Source organism: Elephas maximus, chromosome 15 (genome assembly GCF_024166365.1).
Source record: "Elephas maximus indicus isolate mEleMax1 chromosome 15, mEleMax1 primary haplotype, whole genome shotgun sequence".
NCBI classification, from domain to species: Eukaryota; Metazoa; Chordata; class Mammalia; order Proboscidea; family Elephantidae; genus Elephas; species Elephas maximus.
In genome coordinates this window covers 23,565,951-23,583,840 of record NC_064833.1, presented here as the reverse complement: position 1 = coordinate 23,583,840, position 17,890 = coordinate 23,565,951, and the positions used below count along the sequence as shown (strand labels likewise).

Genomic DNA, 17,890 nt, shown 5'->3' with positions numbered 1-17,890 from the left:
TCTTTGGCTCTTATACCCACTCTAGTAAATTATCTAAATAGTCAGTTGGTAATGTTCCCTGAATTCTTCAAGGGTGTGTTCACAGGTGTTTATTTATTCATTTTCTTATAAATACACGTGTTTGGTGAGCAAGGGGCGACAGAAGGCAGAGAACGTGTTGTACACAGCTAGTATAGGCTTGGAGGCTGGACGTCACCTGGAAAGGGACAAGACAGTCCGCACAGCAGAGCAGGCCCGGCAGCATTCTGGGACCCGTAATACTTGGTTGGTGAGTGAGAGCCCACAGAGGGTCTTGTGCGGGGCTGGAGGGGCGGAAGGGAGGCCGAGCACCATGGGGCTCCCTGCTCTGAGGTTTCTGATGGTGGTGGCGGCAGCGGGGGCAGCTGCTCTGGGCTCAGCTCTTGCAAGCAAACTCCGGCAACGCAAAAGCTGCCGGGGCACGTCTGAGCGTTTCAGCGGGCTCTACTCCCTCTGCGCCTGCGTCAGCTGCTGCACCGGCTCCCGGAAGTTGGCGCTCGGGTCTTGCAGCTGCGCAGCATAAAGCCGGATCTGGCTGCCGGGGTAGGCGGGGATGTTGCGGTAGGCATAGGCCACCACAGGAAAGAGTAACTTACGGAACTACTGCGTCTCCTTGAGGAGGCCCAGGTGCAGCCACTGGCACTCACCCTGGCAGCAGAGAATGCCATCTTCCTTGAGGCCGGTCTTCGTGAGCTGACCATAGGACTTACTGAAGAGGTTCTCGGCGGGGCCCATGGAGTCTAAGGAGTCAGTGATGATACATCGAAGGCATCCTGGTTCTATTTCATGAACTCAAAACCGTCGCCCACATGGAGGGTCAGCTTTGAGCTGGAGTAGCCAACGGCCATGCCCGGCAGGAACTTCTTAGACACTCGGATGACACCCTAATCGATCTCGCTCTGGACCATGGCCTCCACTGCCGGGTGCTTTACCACTTCCCGCAGGACGCCTCGGTCCCCACCCCGATCATAAGCGTCTTGTCAGGTTAGGGTGGCTGAGGAGGGGCAAGTTGGCAATCATCTCCTGGTAGAAGGACTCCTCCCTCTCAGCGCACTGGATGATGTCGTCCAACACCAGCACGTTGCCGTAGGTCTTACTGTGGAAGACCAGGACGTCCTGGTATCGCGAGCGCTGATGGTGCAGCGACCGCTCCACCTGCAGCGACCAGCCCTCGCCGGCCACAGGCTGCAGGTCTCGTGCAACCGGCCCTCACAGATGGCGGTGGGGCCGTCGGGGTCGGGATCCATGGCCTGCAGGCGACGCTTGCCAAGGACTGCAGGCCAAGAGCCGCAGCACTGCAGGACCAGCTCCGCCCGCCACCTGCAGAGCAACCTTATGAGAGGTATATTCTAGATAACAATTTATTCTTAGAAAAGGAATGTTATTGCATAGAAATAGTCTGTAGGTCGTTAAACAATTGATGTTGTCATCTCCAAGAAACTAAGTCCACATCCCCATCTTGGCATTTGGCAAATATGTTTCTTTATGTACATGGTATGAAGAATGTGAGCCACGAATTGAATCCGTAATCCTCTGATGTCGGAGCTGCTGAAATTTGTTATGCTTATGGAAGGAATAGTTTTGCTGTGAATATAAATTTTATAATAATTTCCATGAAGATAATCTACCATCAGCAAATAAGAAAATTGCCTTTCCTGGATGACTTTTAAAAATAGCCGTGAAAGGGGTGATGACAGCTGTATAATACCTTAAATAAATAGCTATCACCCTGCTCAAAGACCAGCAAGTTCTTCCAATATGAAGGAAGGATAAATAGGAGAGCAGACTCTGTGCCTGCATGGTTACAGGTCTGCGGAGTTTGACTCAACGATTCCCAACATAGGCCTTTGAGAAACCCTTGATGCTTCACTGTGTCTCCCCCAGACTCCAGTGACAGTCAGGTTTAACAGGCTGGCTAAGAGATTGGAGTTGAATCCAGGCTCCACTAATTGGTTGATTGAGCATCTTAGTTACCCACCCTAAACCTCAAGAACCTTGGCTGAAAAATGGACTTGGTGAACATTAGCTGAACTGTGGGGTTGGAATCAGGGCTTCGAACTGGTATATTGTAGTTTGACCCCCTACTGAGAATTTGTATTTCCACCCCAAATATACTGAATCAGAGCCTACATTTTAACAAAATCTTCCAGGTGATTCTTCTGTATACATAAGAATTTTAATAAGATCCCTAGGTGATTCCTATGCATACATAAGAATTTTAACAAGATCCCCAGGTGATACTTAAGTAAACATAAGACATTTAACAAGATCTCCAGGTTATTCTTATGTATACATCTTACTAAAATGTAGATTACAATTCGGTCTGTTTCGTGGTGGAAATACAACTTCTCAGCAGGGGGGTCGAACTAGAATGAACTATTTGGAAGCCCTGGTTTGAATGAACCTCATGGTTCATGGATGGTAGTCATTATGGCTGTTCACAAATATTTTGGTTCTCCTCTCCTAGGTAGGATTGAGTGCCCTCACCTCTTTTAGGGTGAGATGTAGCCATGTGACTGATTTTGGTGAATGGAATATGAGCAGAAGGACATGTGTCACTTCTGCAAGGAAGCCCTTAAGAGTCAGTATTAGGTTCACCATCTTTTTTTCTGATCCCCTCTCCCCACCCAGTGTTCCAGATGGTGACCTCTCTGTCGGGGTTCCTGGAGTGAGGGTGATGAACACCAGGTGATCTGAAATAAACCATTGTTTTCAAGTTACTGATATTTGGGCTATATGTAGCTATAAAGCCACAATATAAACTAGTTTACCTGGAATCACATGTAAAGAATTTAATATATAGTAACTTATCGGGACCCCCACATGTGTATCAGTTTGTTGTACCGTGGGGGCTTGCATGTTGCTGTGATGCTGAAGCCATGCCACCGGTGTTCAGATGCCGGAACGGTCACCTATGGAGGACAGGTTTCAGCTCAGCTTCCAGACTAACACAGACTAGGAAGAAGGACCCAGCAGTCTGCTTCTGAAAAGCATCAGCTAGTGAAAACCTTATCAATAGCAGCAGAACATTGTTGGAGAAGATGGAAGGAATGGACAGTCATTATACCAAAAACAAGTAGCCGATGTTCAACTATTTCAAGAGGCAGCATATGCTCAGGAACCAATGGTACTGAAGGAAGAAGTCCAAGCTGCTCTGAAGGCATTGGCAAAACAAGGCTCCAGGAATTGACGGAATATCAATTGAGATGTTTCAACAAACCGATGTAGCGCTGGAGGTACTCACTTGTCTGTGCCAAGAAATATGGAAGACAGCTTCCAGGACAACTGACTGGAAGAGATCCATATTTATGCCTATTCCCAAGAAAGGGATCCAACCAAATGTGGAAATTATAGAACAATATCATTAATATCACACGCAAGCAAAATTTTGCTGACGATCATTCAAAAGTGGCTGTGGCAGTATATCAACAGGGAACTGCCAGAAATTCAGGCTGGTTTCAGAAGAGGACATGGAATCAGGGATATAATTGCTGATGGATCCTGGCTGAAAGCAGAGAATACCAGAAGGATGTTTACCTGTGTTTCATTGACTATGCAAAGGCATTCGACTGTATGGATCAGAACAAATTATGGCTAATGTTGCGAAGAATGGGAATTCTGGAACACTTAATTGTGCTCCTGAGGAACCTTTACATAGATCAAGAGGCAGTTTTTTGGACAGAACAAGGGGATACTGAGTGGTTTAAAGTCAGGAAAGGTGTGCATCAGGGTTGTATCTTTTCACCATACCTATTCAATCTGTATGCTGAGCAAATAATACGAGAAGCTGGACTATATGAAGAACAGGGCATCAGGGTTGAAGAAAGACTCATTAACAACCTGCGTTATGCAGATGATACAGCCTTGCTTGCTGAAAGTGAAGAGGACTTGAAGCACTTACTAATTAACATCAAAGACCACAGCCTTCAGTATGGATTACACCTCAACATAAAGAAAAAAACAATCCTCACAACTGGACCAATAAGCAACATCATGATAAATGGAGAAAAGATTGAAGTTGTCAAGGATTTCGTTTTACTTGGATCCACAATCAACAGCCATGGAAGCAGAAGTCAAGAAATCAAAAGATGCATTGCATTGGACAAATCTGCTGCAAAGGACCTCTTCAAAGTGTTGAAGAGGAAAGATGTCACCCTGAAGACTAAGGTGCGCCTGACCCGAGCTATGGTATTTTCAATCGCATCATATCCATGTGAAAGCTGGACAATGAATAAGGAAGACCGAAGAAGAATTGATGCCTTTGAATTGTGGTGTTGGTGAAGAATATTGAATATACCATGGACTTCCAAAAGAACGAACAAAACTGCCTTGGGAGAAGTACAACCAGAATGCTCCTTAGAGGCAAGGATGGCGAGTCTGCGTCTTACATACTTCGGACATGTTGTCAGGAGGGATGAGTCCCTGGAGAAGGACATCATGCTTGGCAGAGTACAGGGTCAGTGAAAAAGAGGAAGACCCTCAGCGAGGTGGATTGACACAGTGGCTGCAACAACGAGCTCAAGCATAACAACGATTGTAAGGATGGTGCAGGACCGGGCGGTGTTTCATTCTGTTGTGCATAGGGTTGCTATGAGTCGGAACCAACTTGACAACACCAAAGAACAACAACAACAACCTATCAGGAAGAATTCCTGGTGGTGCAGTGGTTAAAGCACTGGAGTGTTAACCAAAAAGTCAGTGGTTTGAACGCACCAGCTGCTCCATGGGAGAAAGATGTGGCAGTCTGCACCCGTAAGTATTTACAGCCTTGGAAATCCTATGGGGTAGTTCTAGTCTGTCCTATGGGATTGCTATGAGCAGAAATCGACTCAATGGCAGTGGGTTTGGTTTGGTAACCTGTCAGGCAGGATAAGAGGTGAGGTCACAGAGGTGATTCATTTACTTCTTCAACAAAAGTTTGACAATCGCCTTCTTGTGCCAAGCCTGGTGAGTATTACGGTGAGGGTGGCAGAGAGTTCCTGACTTATATGGAGATTACAATGAGTGCTGATCTTGTTCCCACATAAAATCAAGAACAGAAATCAGTAAGGTTTCATATGCCTGCAGGAGAGGCAAAACAGTGAAACTGGGCTGGCAAAAACTCTCCAGACAAGGACAGAAGGGCAAATAATAGATCTGATATAACTGAGAACCAAAGATCTGATGGGTGCAATAGATATAACCTGGTCAGTGTTGATTCTGAGAGTGTGTAAAGCTGTGGTTTCTACCCAGCCGTGGTACCATCATTGGTCCTTCTGCTCTGGGTTCTCTGGCCCAGTATGTCCCTACTATACCCAATAAAATGCTGAAAAGAGTCCTTTCTTGGAACTGCTCCCTAGTTCACCCATATGAACTCACACTCTGCTTTGGCATTGCCATCCCAAATAAAACCAAACATTTCCCATCCTGATCTACCAATTGTCATACTCTGAAACCGTGGGTATGTTAGATCCATCTGAGCTACAGCCTTAGGACAGCTTGCTGGAGAAACAACAAACCAAAGGGCTATTTACTTCACTCCCTTCCTGGAAACAGATGCCTTTTGATGAAGCTTGGTGACAACCTTCTCTGAGTTCCTGGCTGAAAGCCTGAGCTCTGTGGTGTGGAGCCTCACCCCACTAAGGAGGGAAGGCAGAAATCCTCTGTTATAGTTCTGGCTGCTCCCACCCAAGAAGTGTTGTCAGTACCGGGCTTTGAAGACCAAGGCAGAAAGCCCTTTCATGTGAAATCCAGAGATCATCAAGTTGGGCTAGGCAGAGGTGTCCCAGCCCTGGCTACCACCTACTGGAGTGTTCTGGACCTTCTAGGTTTTCTTCTTGCCACCTCAGAGGGAAAGGAGAGAGAAATATTCTAAAGCAGTCGATGACGATCTTCTTCTCCATGCCCAGGAGAACTCTGAAATCAACCTCACAGTTATTCTATACTCTTAGGATATATATAAGTAGAATTGGTGACATGGAAAGAAACATGGGCTTGGGAGTCAGGCTGTATCGGTGTGAATCCTGGCCTTGCCACTATTAAGATGTACAATATTGGCCCAATTTTTTTTTTTTTTATCTCAGCCTTGGTTTTCTTGTCTATAAAATGGTAATATTAATATCTATTTTATAGGTGTTCAAAGGATTAGATGAGATAATATATGTTAAGCATTTATCACAGTGTCTGGAGCATAGAGGATCCTCAGTATATATACCTGTGTCTTTTCCTTTTTCATTCTCAAGCAGATATGACTAAATACTTGCTTTTGTTTTCATATCTCTAGAAGATCATCAGAAGCTGTGATATCCCTTTGCGTGTTATATCACTCCTTCACATAAATCATTTTGTTTTATCCTTTCAATAATTTTATGAATAAGTATTAAAATCATGCCCATTTTATAGATTAGCAAACTGAGGCTCAAAGAGATTAAGAAAGTTGATCAATGATGACAAACATTGTACTTGTCACAGGCATGACTCAAATGATCAGACCAAGAGCCTCTTCTCTTTACAGGCCATTCTTTTTCTTTGAGATGTGCATGGAGGTTGACTTTTGGAGAGGCTGAAGATCAGGTCTGGTAAGCAGTATCTCTGCCTACTTATGTCTTCCTATTTCCATTGCTATTAGAAACACCTTGACGTAAGGTCAGCTCTAGGCATGCTGAGCTGTTGTCAGGCAAAGGGTGGTTGGGTTAGTGTTAGGTTGAGTGTGTTCTCTTTATTCTGTAGGACTGGGACACCACATTCTAATCTTGGTAGGGTCTCAGACAAGCAATCAAAAGGAGAAAAGAAAATGTGCCTTCTCTTTCCATTATCCTCTACTACCCTGCTCTTTTCCCATCCTAGGAATGCTGATCTGCTTGGAATATATTCTCCCTCTGGATGATTGTGTTTTTCTGCTGAACTTCACAGCTTGCCTCAAGGAATGACTCTTTTCTTCTGAGTTCCATTACTCCTAGCATCTCTTCATTTTGGGGGGCCTAGTTTTTTTTTAGGAGTGTTAGCAGAGCTTTGAACGAGTTCATTTCAGTTAGGCCCCTGCTGAGAATTTGCATTTCCACCCCAGATATACTGAATCAGAATCTACAGTTTAACAAGATCCCCAGGTGATTATTGTAGATCACCATGTATACATAAGAGTCGCCTGGAGATCTCGTTAAACTGTAGATTTTGATTCAGTATGTCTGTGGTAGAAATACAGATTCTAAGCAGGGGGTTGAACTGGAATGAATCAGTTTGAAACCCTGTTTAAAAACCTCAGGGTACTGCACACCATTATTAATAATGCCTTATTAAAACCTCTTAAATTTAGCTGCGTTTCCTTTGGGTCCCTAAGTGATGTAATAGGTAGCTCCAAATGGTTCTAGGAAGATCTGCACTAGAGAGAAAATGACTGCTTCTTTCCCCATCACCAACCAAAAATCCTCAATAGCACAGGGCCCTTTCATGACCATTTTTTCTCTTTCAAGTGTTCCCTAGGTAGTTATTTTAATTTGGTTTTCCCTGTATATAAAAGCACTGGGATCTGGGCATGGGAACATCGTAAGTAATTTCTAATAGATCTTAACTTTAGGAAACAACATTGCTGAGACTTAAGAGACAATAGAATATAATGTAGTGAGAGCAGTAGAGTCAGATCAGAGCCCACCTTGGTTCTTTGCCATGTGGGCTTCTCAGACATGGCTTCTTATTTCATCAAAGCATGCAAGTCCAGAAGGCAATAGATAGAGTCCACTATAAGACAGAGATCACAATCTTGTATTACCTAAGTGTGCAAGCAATATCCTAACACCTTTGCTTTATTTTATTGGTAAGAAGCAAGTCATAGTCTGCCTATACTCAAGGGAGGGGGACTAACTGGGGTGTGAATACCAGGAAGCAGAGATCATTGGATGCCATCTTAGAATCTGCCTATTACATTCTCCTACAGTTTATTTTTCATGCAGTCATCAGAGAGATAATTTAGAGCATGAGACAAGTCATGTCATACCTCTATTCCAAATGTTCTAATTGTCTATTAACTCAGAATAAGCTCTGAATTCCCTACTATGGCCTTGCACTATCCCCATCTCATCCCATACCACTCTCCCTCTACTCACTCTGGCCCAGATGCACTGACTTCCTTCTGGTTTTTCAAACCCACCCATTGCTGTCCCATTTCAGGGTCTTTGGACTACACTTCACTCTTCTTGGAGCCCTCTTGCTCCAGGTGCCTTGTGGCTTGTCCTTCACTTAATTTGGGCCTCTGCTCAAATGTCAACCTTTTAGAGAGGTCTATCTGGACCATGCTATCTTAAATAGCAATTCCTTCATTGCTCTGTACTTCCTTACCCTGTTTTCTTTTTATTCTTAGCATTTTTTTCCACCTAAGTTATTATATACCATATTTCACTGGTATATAATTTTGCAAGACCGATGACTTCTTCATTGCAAATAACTTTTTTTCATCAACATAAATGTCAACTACATGAACCTCGCCAGATAGAATACACAAGAATCAAGTCAACTACATCTGTGGAAAGAGATGTTGGATAAGCTCAATATCATCACTCAGAACAAGGCCAGGGGCTGACTATGGAACAGATTATCAATTGCTCATATGCAAGTTCAAGTTCCCCACGTGTCTGTCAGTTTCTTATACTGTGGGGGCTTGCATGTTGCTGTGATGCTGGAAGCTATGCCAACGATATTCAGATACCAGCAGGGTCACCCATGGAGGACAGATTTCAGCAAAGCTCCCAGACTAAGACAGACTAGGAAGAAGGACCAGGCAGTCTACTACTGAGAAGAATCAGCCAGTGAAAACCTTATGAATAGAAGCAGAACATTGTCTGATATAGTGCCAGAAGATGAGCCCCCCAGGTTGAAAGGCACTCAAAAGACACCTGGGGAAGAGTTATCTACTCAAAGTAGAGTCGACCTTAATGACGTGGATGGAGTAAATTTTTCAGGACCTTCATTTACTGATGTGGCAGGACTCAAAATGAGAAGAAACAGCCACAAACATCCATTAATAATCAGAACCTGGAATGTATGAAGTATGAATGTAGGAAAATTGGAAATCGTCAAAAATGAAATGCAGTGCATAACATTGGTATCCTAGGCATCACTGAGCTGAAATGGACTGGTATTGGCCATTTTGAATCGGGAAATCATATAGTCTACAATGCTGGGAATGACAACTTGAAGAGGAATGGTATTGCATTCATCATCAAAAAGAACATTTCAAGATCTATCCTGAAGTACAACGCTATCAGTGATAGGATAATATCCATATGCCTACAAGGAAGACCAGGTAATACGACTGTTATTCAAATTTACGCACCAACCACTAAGGCCAAGGCCAAAGATGAAGAAATTGAAGATTTTTACCAACTTCTGCAGTCTGAAATTGATCAAACATACAATCAGGATGCATTGATAATTACTGATGATTGGAATGAGAAAGATGGAAACAAAGAAGAAGGATCAGTAGTGGAAAACATGGCCTTGGTGATAGAAACAATGCTGGAGATCCAGTGATAGAATTTTGCAAAACCAACAACTTCCTCGTTGCAAATATGTTTTTCACCAACATAAACAGTGACTATACACATGGACCTTGCCAGGTGGAATACACAGGAACCAAATCAACTACATCTGTGGAAAGAGACGATGGAAAAGCTCAATATCATCAGTCAGAACAAGGCCAGGGGCCGACTGTGGAACAGACCATCAATTGCTCATATGCAAGTTCAAGCTGAAACTGAAGAAAATAAGAGCAAGTCCATGAGAGCCAAAATATGACCTTGAATATATCCCACCTGAATTTAGAGACCATCTCAAGAATAGATTTGATGCTTTGAACACTAATGACAGAAGGCCAGATGAGTTGTGGAATGATACCAAGGACATCATATATGAAGAAAGTAAGAGGTCACTGAAAAGACAGGAAAGAAAGAGAAGACCAAGACGGATGTCAGAGGAGACTCTGAAAGTTGCTCTCCAAAATCAAGCAGCTAAAACAAAAAGAAGAAATGATGAAGTAAGAGAACTGAACAGAAGATTTGAAAGGGCTCCTCGAGAAGACAAAGTATTAAAATGACATGTGCAAAGAGCTGGAGATAGAAAACCAAACGGGAAGAACACACTCGGTGTTTCTCAAGCTGAAAGAACTGAAGAAAAAATTCAAGCCTCGAGTTGCAATAGTGAAGGATCCTATGGGGAAAATACTAAATGACGCAGGAGGCATCCAAAGAAGATGGAAGGAATACACAGAGTCATTATACCAAAAAAATTAGTTGATGTTGAACCATTTCAAGAGGTACCATGTAATCAGGAATCGATGGTACTGAAGGAAGAAGTCCAAACTGCGCTGAGGGTATTGGCTAAAAACAAGGCTCCAGGAATTGATGGAACATCAATTGAGATGTTTCAACAAACAGATGCAGTGCTGGAGGTGCTCACTCATCTATGCCAAGAAATATGGAAGACAACTTTCTGTCCAATTGGCTAGAAAAAATCCATATGTATGCCTATTCCCAAGAAAGGTGATGTAACCGAATGCGGAAATTATCGAACAATATCATTAATATCACATGAAAGCAAAATTTTACTGAAGATCATTCAAAAGTGGCTGCAGCAGTATATCGACAACTGGCAGAAATTCAGGCCAGATTCAGAAGAGGACGTGGAACCAGGTATATCATTGCTGATGTCAGGTGGATCCTGGCTGAAAGCAGAGAACACCGGAAGAATGTTTACCTCTGTTTTATTGACTATGCAAAGGCACTTGACTGTGTGTATCATAACAAATTATGGATAACATTGCAAAGATGGCAATACCAGAACACTTAATTGTGTTCATTAGGAAGCTGTACATAGATTAAGAGGCAGTTGTTTGGACAGAACAAAGGGATACTGAGTGGTTTAAAGTCAGGAAAGGTGTGCATTAGGGTTGTATCCTTCCATTATACCTATTCAATCTATATGCTGAGCAAATTTGATAAACTGGGCTATATGAAGAAGAACGAGGCATCAGGATTGGAGGAAGACTAACTACCTGCGTTACGCAGATGACACGACCTTGCTTGCTGAAAGTGAAGAGGACTCGAAGCACTTACTGATGAAGATCAAGGACCGCAGCCTTCAGTATGGATTGCACCTTAACTTAGCAGCCATAGCACTTAGCCACTATGCCACCAGGGTTTCCCCTTAAAATAAAGGAAACAAAAATCCTTACAACTGGACCAATGAGCAACATCATGATAAACGCAGAAAAGAGTGAAGTTGTCAAGGATTTCGTTTTACTTGGATCTGCAATCAATACCAATGGAAGCAGCAGTCAGTAAATCAAAAGACGCATTGCATTTGGCAAATCTGCTGCAAAGGACCTCTTTAAAGTGTTGAAAAGCAAAGATGTCACCTTGAAGACTCGGTGCGCCTGGCCCAAGCCATGGTGTTTTCATTCACCACATATGCATGTGAAAGCTGGAAAATGAATAAGGAAGACTGAAGAATTGACACCTTTGAATTGGTGTTTGAGAATATTGAATATACCATGGACTGCCAAAAGAACGAACATCTGTCTTGGAAGAAGTACAACCAGAATGCTCCTTAGAAGCAAGGGCAGTGAGACTACATCTTACATAATTTGAACGTGTTGTCAGGAGAAATCAGTCCTTGGAGAAGGACATCCTGCTTGGTAAAGTAGAGAGTCAGCGAAAAAGAGGAAGATCCTCAACGAGATTGACACAGTGGCTGCGACAATGAGCTCAAGCATAACAACGATTGAGGATGGCACAGGACCAGGCGTGTTTCATTCTGTTTTACATAGGGTCACTCTGAGTCGGAACTGATTCGACCGCACTAACAACAACAACAATGTACTTAACTGTTTTTCACACTAGAATGAAAGCTCCATCAAGCAAAGACCTGGTCTATTTTGTTCATCCAATGCATATAAAATGACTTATTTGGTAAAATAAAGGGGAAGGTTGTTAGAACAAACGCAAATACTACAGAAATATAGAAAAAAAAGAGAGTGCAGATTTCTTCCAATACTTACCCTGTATCATCCAAAAGAGTAAGCCAAGGGGCAATGTTCTGACCACTAGAGAGAGGTGTATCTTCTTTGATTAAGAGGAGAATTCTTTCAAAGGCATTAAGTTCCCTTTCCTGCCTTCTCATCAAGGGACTCTATCAGTGTCTCAGTTTGCTAACTATCTTGTTCCCAGGAAAGAGTGTGAATGGAGCGCTATGGGACATGAGGATTCTCATTGCTAGATAGAATTGTTCACTCCCACTGGCCTCAATAGCTCCTATAGTAATTAATAATGTGGTGTTCCTGTTTATAAGATAGCACCAGAGCCTGATAAAATTTAGGAAAATATACAGAATCAAGTTTTTGAACCTGAAACGCCAAGGACTCAACCCTGCACTTTGATCTCTTCTCCAAAGAGTGGCAACCGTGATGACTCATCACCTCAAAGATGTGGTGAAACCCATGTGAAAGTGTTCGCTACAGATTAGTAAGTAAGCACAAGTAAGCCCGTGCTTCCCTATCTTATTGGGTAATCGGCCCCTGGTGATGAAGCGCATATGAAGAAACCCTCCGACCTTATGACCTTGCCCATCGTTATCATCCAGTACTCCAGAGAGTCATGCACATTTTGAGAATGGGTAGAGCCAAGTGTATATTTATTTAGATGCCACAAATGCATATCTTGACAATTAACCTAAGTGAGCTTAGGGTTTGCAGTTTGTTACTGGGAGAAAAGACTGCGCTTCTGTGGCATTGACCACAAAATGTCCTTTTAAAAACTACTGTAGACATTTTCCTCTCAGGAGCTACCTAGTAAAGCCTAAACTGGCCAACATTCAGGCCCTTGAGTGTTCCAGAAGTACAAACAGGAAGTTAACATTTCCATAGCAATAACGATTCTGTAATAAAAGCTGAGGAGAAACAATAAAACAGAAGGTCAGGATAAAAACAATTAACATTCTGTTAACACCCTAACACTACATCAGAGTAGTTTTAAATATTAAAATTGAGTCAGAGTATGATTAGAAAAGCATTTGTAATTGAATGGCTTTTTTTTTTTTTTTCCATTTTATGCACAGCTAATTATGCTCTGTTCCTACAGCAAGGTGCACTTCTAAATCCCCCAAATTTGTTAATCCTGCTGTGTCATTTTATGGATAATTTTGCCCAGTGAAGTTTCTTTATTTCTGGTGTAAATGTTTTTTTCCCAAAATAAAAGTCATGTGGCTCGTTGTGTTGTTTGCTTGATCAGATTCGCTCCATCATTGGGAGATACCATACACTTTAATGAGTGTTATGAATTCAGTGATTTGAAGTGAACCAAGTGAATTCTTTCAGAGACTTTTAGTAAATTAACAGAGACAGATCATCCTCCAGGCATGGACATACACCATACCTACTAAAGATTCCTGGATTTGCCAGTGCCTGGGACCCTCCTTTTTCAGAGTGTTAAACATGCCTTTCCTCTGACTAGGGAAGATGGAGATTTCCTAAGAGAGTGATAAGACACCACAACACTGTACGGAGGAAAGATGACCTGAATCCTAAAGAGAGAGAGAAGGGGGCGTTCCAGCCCCCCAGGTGGAGATGAGTGACCAGGGTACTAAGGAGGATGAAGTTGTGCTAAGGGCGGAATGGAGAAAAGAAGAGCTATAAACCATGAACCATGAAGATCCCTAGGTGGTGCAAATGGTTTGTGTTGGTTACTAACCTGAAGATTGATGCTTCGAACCCACCAGTGGTACTACAGATGACAGACCTGGTGGTGACCTGCTTCTGTTAATATTATAGCCAAAAAATACCCCGTGGAGCAGTTCTTCTCTGTAGCACATGGGGTCACCATGAGGCAGAATCGACTCTACGGCAACAAGTTTGGTTTTTTGGTTTCAGAAACTATGCATTTGTTACTGTAACCTTGAACTGACCAAGCCTGCTTGGCCTTCTGTCCTTGTCAGACGACAGGCATACATGGCAGATAAAGTAGTTAACAATTGGAACACTGATTGAAAGAATTGGAACCCCTCTCATTACAAGGGAACCTCTTTCATTTTTCATCAATTTTATTTTATATATCCAGTTTCTCTAAATAATTGTAAATGCCTTAAAAGCAGTTTCTAAGCCTTCCACTTCTTTAAAAATGTGTTGAGCACCAATAGGATCCAAGTAAAATTTTGTCCACTGATGACTCTTTACCCTCCTTTATTTCCTCACATCACCTGTTATTACTGAAAGGTTGTAGTAAGAGGACACCATAGGAAACACAATCCTTCAGAAATGTCTCTTTATAAATCTACATCCTAGCCCTATAGCATCTTTACTTAGTCGGGTTGACAAGTGTGTTTTAATACGCCACAGTACTGATGGGATTGAAGAATAGTTTCTTCGCTTTAAATAAATGCAAGCCCAACAGCAACAGAAATAGCAACATGACTCTCCTTTGACTATAGTTGTGATAAATTTATGCATTCGTTCTTAAAATAGACAAATGACTTTTCTTAACATAGCCCTTGGGGGTTAAGGACTAGCAAATGCTATGCCAGTCTCACAATCCTGTAAGTTTAGTGTACTAAGCACCTAAAGGAAATTGTGTAAATGGAATGCTGCCCTCTTATGGTTCCATGAATCCTTTTGGGCCAAACATAAAGTGCCAATCTTCAGTTAGGGTAATTAATAGAGGGACTTAAGAACTGGAAGGGGCCTAAACAATTTAACCCCACACCTTTATTTTACAAACTAACAAATAGAGTTGCAGAGAGGCGATTCATTCCAAGTTCACACATCTAGATAATATAGAGCCAAGAGAAGAATCCAGTCCATTGCTTTTTCCATTATACATATTTGAATATAATTTGACTTCTGGTTTCATAATTCAGATATTTCAAGGGAAGTCACAAAACACCAATTTTATCTAAGAAATTTGTGATAAGGTTGACTGTTGTTACTGTTGAGTTGGGTCCGACTCAGCAACCCTATGCACAACAGAACGAAACACTGCCTGGTCCTGCGCCATTCTCACAATCGTTCTTATGCTTGAGCCCATCATTGCAGCCGCTGTGTCAATCCACCTCGTTGAGGGGCTTCCTCTCTTTCACTGACCTTCTACTTTACGCAGCATGATATCCTTCCCCAGGGACTGGTCCTTCCTGATAACAAGCCCAAATTATGTGAGACAAAGTCTTGCCATCCTCACTTCAAAGGAGCATTCTGGCTGTACTTCTTCCAAGACAGATTTATTTGTTCTTCTGGTAGTCCATGGTAGATTCAATATTCTTCGCTGACACCACAATTCAAAGACATCAATTCTTCTTCAATCTTCCTTATTCATTGTTCAGCTTCCACATGCATATGAGACGATTGAAAATACCAGGTTTGGGTCAGGTGCACTGTAGTCCTTAAGGTGACATCTTTGCTTTTAACCCTTTAAAGAAGCCTTTTGCAGCAGATTTGCCCAATGCAATGCGTCTTTTGATTTCTTAACTGCTGATTCCATGGGTGTTGACTGTAGATTCAAGCAAAATGGAATCCTTGACAACTTCAGTATTTTCTCCATTTATCATCGTATTGCTTATTGGTCCAGTTGTAAGGATTTTTGTTTTCTTTATGTTGAGGTGTAATCCATACTGAAGGCTGTGGTCTTTGATCTTCATCAATAAGTGCTTCAGGTCCTCTTCACTTTCAGCAAGCAGGGTCGTGTCATCTGCGTAATGAAGGTTGTTAACGGCTGTTCTTCCAATCTTAATGCTACATTCTTTTTCATATAGCCCAGTTTCTCAGATTATTTTCTCAGCACATGGATTAAATAAGTATGGTGAAAGGATACAACCCTGATACAGACCTTTCCTGACTTTAAACCACGCAGTATCCCTCGTTCTGTTCAAAGGACGGCTCCTTGATCTATGTACAGGTTCCACATGAGCACAATTAAGTGCTCTGAGATTCCCATTTGTTCGCAATGTTATCCATAATTTGTTAGGATCCACACAGTCGAATGCCTTTGAGTAGTTGATAAAACACAGGTAAACATCTTTCTGGTATTCTCTGCTTTCTGCTAAGAGCCATCTAACATCAGCAATGATATCCCTCCTTCCATGTCCTCTGAATCCAGCTTGAATTTCTGGCAGTTCCCCATCGATGTACTGCTGCAACTGCTTTTGAATGATTTTCAGCAAAATTTACTTGCATGTGATATTAATAATATTGTTTGATAATTTCTGCATTCCATTGGATCACCTTTCTTTTGAATGGGCACAAATATGTATCTTTTCCAGTCAGTTGGCCAAGCTGCTATCCTCCAAATTTCTTGGTATAGACGAGTGAGTGTCTCTAGTGCTGCATCTGTTTACTGAAACATTGCAGCTACACTAAGTCAATAAAAAAAAAAAAGTCAATATGATGTGAAAATTCCTCAAATGTTAAAGGACTTTTGTGTTTTATCAAATCAGAGAATTTGAAAAGATCTCAAATATCAAAATTGTCCATCTTTCAGTAAGTTTTTGCTTATATTTTCTCAGTATCATTCTGATTCTTGTACATTGTCTGAGGAGACAGAGAATCAGTCGACTACTCATCTAACACATGACAGTCTATCAAAAGTTGGATGATACTATTTTGTCCCTAAAAATGTTATCTCTTCTGAGATAACCATTTCCTCAGGTTGTTTTTATTTGACTCAGGTGGCCTGGCTTCTTTTGTTCAGCATAATGTTTTTGAGATTCATTCATTTGTTGTGTGTCAGTAGTTTGTTCCTTTTCATTGCTGAGTACTAGTTTATACTATAAATACACAGCAACTAGCAACAGTGCGATGCAGCCACACTATGAAATTCTGCTAAGCTCTCTCTATTTTGTGGACACTATTTTATTGTCTTAATCATTTTATCTCTATTGTATGCATCAATATCCAATATTCGAGAATTTCCCCTTTTCTTAAATAAAAAGTACCTGCTATATAGTTAATACACTCTTACAACTTTTTTGACGTTAATAAAAATTCAAAAAGATGTGAAGAAGAATATAGCAATTCTCCACTGGGAATTAATCACTGTTAATATTGTGGCACATTTGTCTTCAGTTTTCTTTTTCAAGTAATGCTGATATATTTATAAATATGATACATGTTTGTTGCAAAGAATTCAGTCATTTCACAGAAGCACCAATATGTAACCATCACACCAAAGTTCAACAGCTAGAAATTATCATTAATATTCATGTGTATACATATATATATATATACATATATATATATATATAAACACTGCCATCAAACTGAACTGCCCCGTAGGGTTTCCAAGGAGCGGCTGGTGGATTCAAACTACCAGCCTTTTGTGTAGCAGCCTGAGCCCTTAAGTACTGTGCCACCAGAGCCCCACATTTATATATAGTGATATAAAAATATAGCCAATAAAAAAAATTTAAAAAGAATGTTTGGGAACAGTGATGGAAAGAAATATGAGAGGGCATATATCTTTATCTTTCATGACTGAGAGTTAATAAATATTATGTTAAATTGAAACTTGAAGATCATAAAACAAAAATAAATGACTCCAAAATCTTAGATTTTTAAAATAATGTGTCCATTTTTTATCATTATGGTGATCTTTTAAGAAATAATACCTTTTCTGGTGAAGATATATTTCTTTGCAGTTCAGGGTTTTGTTCAGCTTATTTTCTTATAACCAACTCAAAATGATAAATTTGTTTTATTAAGAACAATCAATATAGTATAATTATATTTTACTGAATGCATTTCTGTCTGTGTAGGTATCTTTCAGTCTCTATCCACCAAAACCAAAAAATCTGTTACCATCAAGTCAATTCCAGCATCAAAAATAATATTCACCTAATATTAGGAGCTCTGGTGGCACAGAGGTTA

General features: G+C 41.4%; 1 pseudogene; it reads right to left on the bottom strand.

Annotated features, from left to right (window-relative positions):
• Nucleotides 1-394: 394 nt before the first annotated feature.
• Nucleotides 395-1,265, bottom strand: LOC126058983 (spermidine synthase-like; annotated as a pseudogene).
• Between the last annotated feature and the right edge of the window lie 16,625 nt (nt 1,266-17,890).